Here is a 7,473-nt window from a genome sequence, read left to right on the forward strand (position 1 = left end):
GTGCACAGACAGCCAAGATTTTGGCAGCAGTATCCATACGTCTGTTCTCTACGTCTGTGCCTCTAGTTCTGCTTTGCAAAGTTCATCTGTATCATTTTTCTAGATTCCACATATAAGCGATATTCTACCATAGTTGTTTTTCTCTTTCTGACTGACTTCACTCTGTATGACACAGACTGATTACATTTTTTGCCATGGGGGGAGAGCTGGTTCATGGGATTGAGGAGCTCTCCTTGGTTGGGGACCCTGGACTCCGGGGCAGGGAAACCGCTGTGCAGGGACAGCCCAAGTCCCTGCAGGCTCAGGCAGGAAGTCCCGCTCACGTGCTTTCCCCACCCTGTCCCTCACTTCCAGGCCCAGCCCTCCACCCTGTCCCCTAGGCCACGTCAACCCTTTCTAACTTATTTCTGGAAAATGTGCTGAGAACAGGAAAGGCCCCTTCATGGGGTTGGGATTGGATGTGATTTCCCTGGGAACCAGGACTGAGGGGCTCCGCAGCCTTCCCAGACCGTGAAATCCCTGCCTCTCACCGGAGGGGCGGCGCTGGAGGGAGTCCGGAGGTGCCCCCCTGCCTCTGACTCCTCCCCGTGGGGCCGGGGGCGGGGCCTTGCCGGCCAGCGGAGCGAAAGGAAGCACTGAGGCTGAAGGAGCGAGGCGGCTGGCTGGCATCCCGCACAAACACGCTCCGTCACTGTAAATTATTTACGCGCCATATGGAGGCCGGACAGGCTCCTTGACCGACACGTTAATGAGAAGCCCGAGGATCCTCCCTTGGCCGGGATTCCTGGGGGCTGGGGGGCGAGTGGAGAGGACATCCCCCTGATTGAAAACCTGCAGTGAGTCCCCATCTTCTGCAGGAACAGTCTGAACTCCATAGCCCAGCACTCAAGGCCTCTTTCAAGACGCAGCTCTGACACCTGCCCGCCCCCCGCTTCAGGCAGGGCGGCGTCTCACTGCCCTGCACACTGTTCTCACCCCCAGACCTCTGTGTCATGTGCTCTCTCCCCAGACCCCCGGGCCCCCAGTCCCTTCTGCTTCTCAGCATCAGCATCCTTAAAGGCACAGCTCAGACGTCACCGCCTCTGCGTGGCCTCCCCTCTCACCCACTGGAGGGTGAACTTGCTCCTTCCTCATGCCCCCCTAGCCCTGCGCATCCTCCTTAGCAGCGTGGCCTCTGGTCTGAAATGAGACATCAGCTGCATCCTTTGCTGAGAAATCTTGTTTCCTCAAGTAGAACTAGAGACAACGATGGTCTCTGCGTAGAGCTCTGTGGGGAGGATCGAATATACAGCCAGCTTTACACAGTGCTCTGCACCCACCAATCACACCATGGATGAGAATTCCTCATTCTTCTTCTTATTATTAATATAGGACTGTTTTCCTCTGTTGTAATCACTTTCCTCATAAGCCTCACTCTTACTAGACTCTACCCTACTGGAGTGCAGTGGCCATGGTCTTATTCATCTCTGTTAAAAAACAAAATTCAACTGAGTAAATGTGAAGATCTAATTGGCCTTACTCAAAGACTCATGAATCAGGCAGCATGCCATCCAGTAAACAAACAGGTACTCCAAGGCGTTGGACCAAATGAAAGGTTTTTATAGGCAGAAGGAGGGGCAAAAAGGTTTCTGCAAAGGAAAAGAAAAGATGATTTCAGGGCAGAACGTCTTCTTTTGGGAACAGGGACCAGCAGGGGTCTGCGTCATGCAGACTGACTCTTCTTCCTTTGGGGGAGGGATGGAGAAGGCCCCTGTGACAGATTACCTCATTGGTGCTGACCAGAAAATTCCAGACTGGCTGATTAAGATTACATTTTGGGGAAAGGTCAAAATTGCAATTAAGTCAGGTTTTATTTATTTTTAAATTTTTATTTATTTATTTAATTTATTTATTTTTGGCTGCATTGGGTCTTCACTGTGGTGCACGGGCTTCTTATTGCAGTGGCTTCTCTAGTTGTGGAGCACGGGCTCTAGAGCGCAGGCTCAGTAGTCGTGGAGCATGGGCTTAGTTGCTACGCAGCATATGGGATCTTCCTGGACCAGGGCTCGAACCCATGTCCCCTGCATTGGCAGGCGGATTCTTAACCACTGCGCCACCAGGGAAGCCTTAAGTCATGTTTTAAATCCAGATTTGGTATCGTGAAATTTAGCACAAGCAACCCCGTTTTGGGCCTGCGGTTTTCTCTTTAATATCTCTTAACGCTCTGCTTCTAGCCCAGTGCCTGACACTTAGTAGGTGTTCAATAAAGAGTATATTTTCAATGGTAGCGCACATGTATAATATCCAACATCTGCTGAGTGCTTACTATCGCCAGTGCTTGGCACACAGCAGGTGCTCAATAAAGGAAAATGCAACTGGATTTCAACAACGTGAGCATGTATTGAGGACCTACCAGGTACCAAGGGCTAGATATGCAAGATATGTGTGTGTGTGGGGAACAGCTAAAGGTCAGGACGCCTGTGTATAGAGACTGCCAATAAGAGATAGGAAGATGCCAGTGTGACACTTTCATCAGCTTTTCTATTCATTAAGGCATTTGTTGTGCCAGGCTCTGGGGAGACAGAGATGAATAAAATGCACTCCTGGTCCTTCAGGAGACCTGACTGGGTACATAAAACTTACGACACAGGCAGATGACTGCTGTTCTAGAGGCATGAACAAGGTGGGCTCTGGGCTTAGGGGACAGAACCACTGGATTGAGAATCAGTTTGTAAAGGAAGGGGGTGGGGGAGCTGGATGAGATGGGCTGTGCCTTTGCACGTGCTGGTCCTTTTGCCTGGGACATCTCTCCTTATCCTGCCTGCCTCAGATGACGTGTCCTCTCCTCAGGGGATCCCCTCGGAAAGCCCACGTCCTCATCACTCTATCATTACACCTTGTTCATTTCTTCTCAAGCACTAGCCATAGTCCTTAGTGAATTAAAGGCACGGAAGGAAAGGCAATGTTATTTCTTGAACACCTACTATGTGCCAGGCACTGGGCTCTTCAACTGACAAACATTTAATTTGCCCGATGCTCCAGGAGCGTCCATATTATTTTCCTCATTTCAAAGACTACTAAAGAGACTCCAAGAGGGCAAATGCCTTTGCCCAGGGTCACTGGCCAGGAAGTGGTGGAACTGGATTTGGAATCCAGGGCCGGCTGTCTCCCCGCATCCACAGAGCTTTCATGGCACCGGGAGAGGCCAAGTAGGCAAGAAGGGAAACGGAATGATTCGTTTACTGCCCCAGGCATTTTCAGCAACAAGTAAGTGATTTCCCTCATTCCCAGTCTGCCCTTTAAGCAGAGGCTTGGCAGCTGGGCGCCAGGCTGCAGAAAAACAGGTCTTCTCCTTAACTCAGCAGCACCACCTGCAGGATCTGAGTGAACCCTGCAATAAAAAGATCAGGAGCTAGAGGTGGGAGGGGATCCTGGAGAAGGGACCTGAGACGTCACCTAAAGACCTTTGATCTTAAAAAGGAGCAGATTGAGACAAAGACAGGAACTTACTCAAAGTCACACTGTTAGTGATGTCAGATTTGAAGCTGTATCTCTCCTGACTCCCAGTTCAGTACCCTCTTCCCTCCCACCCTCCCTTCTTCCTCTCCACCTCCCTCCGCCCCCCTCACTTTCATTCTCTGTGTTTCTCCTCTTTCTTTCTTTCTCTCTCTCTCATTCAGTAAGCATTAACTGAGCACTCAATATGTCTTGGGCATATTCATTCTGGTGGGATATAAATATCGATAGTTAAAATGTGCCTTTTAGGATTAATGTTTAATTATGGATTAATTGCCATGAACAATGTACTTTATCATTACAACTAAGACTTACATTACTGTGTACCAGGCACTAGGCTAAAGCATGATCTCAGTGGGTCCTCACAGGTGAGGACACTAAGGCTTGGAGAGGTTTACGCATGTGCCCAGCATGGTCCGGTAGTTGCGGAGCAGGGATTCAAACCCATATCCTTCTGACCTCAGAGCCAGAGATCTTCATCACTCTGTTGTATTTACTCTTTAAAGTGTCCAAGGTTAGTTCAAGAAGAATCCATACTCTAATTAGGATGCTGCTGCTATTTAAAATAATTACTTATTTCCTGTCTCAGTGGGGTGCTGACTCTCTTCTCAAATTCGTTGCTTCTGAAATCCCTAGGAGTTTATATGGACGTTCTACTCTGTACCAGGCACTGTGCTAGGTGCTAGGAACACAGTGGTGACTGTAATTCAGCTAGAACCTTGTGGCCCTGTAGATGTCAGTCTTAAGACATAGCAATTGGCAAGCTATTCTAATAGAAGCACGGCACAACTCCAGGGGGCGCCATTCATACTGCCGCTGATGGAATGACACCTGAATTGGGCAGTGTGCTGCCTGTGTGACTATATGGTGACACTGACCCAGTGGGATTGGGAACAAGGGACAGGGGCGCAGGGGAGAGGGATGGGGACCAATCACTTCCGCCTTTGCAGGTAGGGGAGCTTCACGGCAGAGGGCACTGGAGTGTGAACGCTGCCAAAGTTGTGCAGACTTGGATTTCCTGTTCTCTTCAACTGGGAAGTAGGGTTAAGTTTTGAGGAAATTTGTCTCTGCCTTTCGACCTGTAGAGCAGAAAGTGTATTTCAGTTTCCATTTTTGCATTAGCTCCCGAGTTGCATTTTGTTTTAAGTTCCTGGGAAATTTGCCCTCATTCTCACTTTTGGGTGGATGGGTAGTTTCTTTCTGGGCGGTTGGTTGCTTAAATTGGAGCTCACCGATTGCAGGGGGCGTGTCGAAAACAGGAAGATCAAGTATGGGCAACCTTGTAGCTGTTTAAGGAATTCTCTGCCCAAACCACAGGACAGTGACCCCACAGTGGCCCCAGAGAACGGGAGCCTTCATCTCACAGGTAACAGCACCCCTCTCTCCACATCTCCCCTCATTCTCCTCACTATCTAAGAGCACTTTGTGTGTGTGTGCAAATTTTACTTTATTGCACTTAGAGTAGAAAAACAAAAGGCAATGTTTTTCATTTTCCAAATATAAAATGATTTCATAATAATGACTATATTTTAAAATAATCAATCAGTCAATTAATTAATTAATTTTTGGCTGCGTTGGGTCTTCGTTGCTGCGCGTGGGCTTTCTCTAGTTGCGGCGAGTGGGGACTACTCTTCGTTGCGGTGCACGGGCTTCTCACTGCGGTGGCTTCTCTGTTGCGGAGCACGGGCTCTAGGCATGCGGGCTTCAGTAGTGGCTCGCGGGCTTAGTTGCTCCGAGACAGGTGGGATTTTCCCGGACCAGGGCTGGAACCCGTGTCCCCTGCATTGGCAGAATAATGACTACACTTTGAAGATGCTAATTCAGACCCCACTAGGGAGGGCATGGTGACAATCACAGGATTTGGTTGGGCCAGTTACTAGAACGGTGCCGAGGGTGCAAAGGTGTTAAAAAAAAGAACCTGCTTCCAGCCCTCTGGGAGCTCTTACTCTGTGGCTGACCCTGCAGCCACAGGAATGACCACTGTGGGAAAGTCTGGCAGTGATGAAGGAGGAGTGATGAAGCAGGAGGTTCCCACCCCCAGGACCCCTTTAATGGCAGAGCTAGGAGATGGGGGAGAGACTCTCTTCTGTTCTGCCCTGGGAGAAAGATGCTCACCAGCCTCCTGATTTCACATTAATTCAGAGAAGGAAGGTTCCTTTCTTCCCATGTGGTGGGCTAAACATCCGGACTGGGACCACAGTCAGCCAAGATAGCCTTGTTTCTATGGGAAAACGAGTTCTCAGGTCCGAACAATCATCTTAGCAATCAACTATTGCAGTACATCCCTTTGTTAAGCTGAAGCCCCTCTGCTAGTCATCATTGTAAGGTTAATGCTGTGAAAAAAGCTACGAACTAGGAATTCAGACGCCTGGGTTTCGGCTGCCCCTAGCCAGCTGATTCTGGGCAAGTCACGTCATTTTCCTCTCTGAGGCCTCGCCTGTGGAATGAGGGATTGGGCCAGATGAATTCCCATGCTCTTTTGGAGTCTGAGTCTTTGGGACTTCTGAGTCTCCTTGTTATGTTACTTTCATTTCTAGCATATTATTGCATTTCTGGCTAAATAGACTGCTTCTTTGGTCCAGGGCTTGTTGGCTTCAGTTCCATTTGTCATTCCTGTGTCAGCTGGTTTCTAGCTGGGTCCGGCCAACGGGAGGCACTGGACAATTATTGAAGGGCATTGGGAAGGGAGAAACCAGGGCATTTCTCACCCCCCCAGCTGCTTTCAGAAGTATCTGGCAGAGGTTGCATTTCTTCCTTGCCTCTGGCTCCCACTATGGTTCCAGCTTCTTATAGGGCGACCCCAGGCCTTAGGTTGTTATGGTCCTGCCTCCTTCCTCTATCCCTCCAGCTAAGGGATTTCCTGCTATTATTATTATTATTTTTAAAATTTATTTTATTTAATTTTGGCCGTGCTGGGTCTTTGTTGCTGCGCGCGGGCTTTCTCTAGTTGCGAGCGGGGGCTACTCGTCCTTGCGGTGCGCGGGCTTCTCATTGCGGTGGCTTCTCTTGTTGTGGAGCACAGGCTCTATGCACGCGGGCTTCAGTAATTGTGGCTCATGGGCTCAGTAGTTGTGGCTCACAGGCTCTAGAGCGCAGGCTCAGTAGTCGTGGCGCACGGGCTTAATTGCTCCGCGGCATGTGGGATCTTCCCGGACCAGGGCTTGAACCCGTGTCCCCTGCATTGGCAGGCGGATTCTTTTTTTTTTTTTTTTTTTTGCGGTACGTGGGCCTCTCACTGTTGTGGCCTCTCCCACTGCGGAGCACAGGCTCCGGACGCGCAGGCTCAGCGGCCATGGCTCACGGGCCCAGCTGCTCCGCGGCACGTGGGATCCTCCCGGACTGGGGCATGAACCCGTGTCCCCTGCATCGTCAGGCGGACTCTCAACCACTGTGCCACCAGGGAAGCCCCGGCAGGCGGATTCTTAACCACTGCACCACCAGGGAAGCCCTTCTTGCTATTACTAATCTCTGGGTCACCCCCATTATTTTCTGGTGGGCTTTCCAGCCCTTCCATCACCTGTGGAACCCACTTCCTATATTAATTTCTCCTGGTTCCAAATACTTAGAGTGGTTTCTAGTCACTTGGTTGGACTTTGACTGAGCCTTTCAAAGTTTTGTTGGCTTTACCTTGTAACAGCCAGCAATAAAGATGATGATGATATAATGTGGATGATTATAACCCCTTACTTGGGCTATAACCTCACATATTACAAAGCTTTCACTCGGGTTCTGTAATCTGAGTCTCACAGTAACAGTGTGATGTAAGAAAGGCATTTATCATGAATTCTACTTTACAGAAGAGGAAATGATCTCACAGAGCTCAGACAGCTGGGGAGTCTTGATAGAGCTGGTATCAGAACCCAAGGCTTTTGATTTCTCATCCAGCTTTCTGTCCCTCTCTTTTTCATCATTATCCCACTCACCCCACTGGAATGGTGACTTAATGTTGGTCTTTTAGGATGCTGTTTTCTAAAGCGT

Source organism: Delphinus delphis, chromosome 17, assembly GCF_949987515.2.
Source record: "Delphinus delphis chromosome 17, mDelDel1.2, whole genome shotgun sequence".
Lineage (NCBI taxonomy): Eukaryota > Metazoa > Chordata > Mammalia > Artiodactyla > Delphinidae > Delphinus > Delphinus delphis.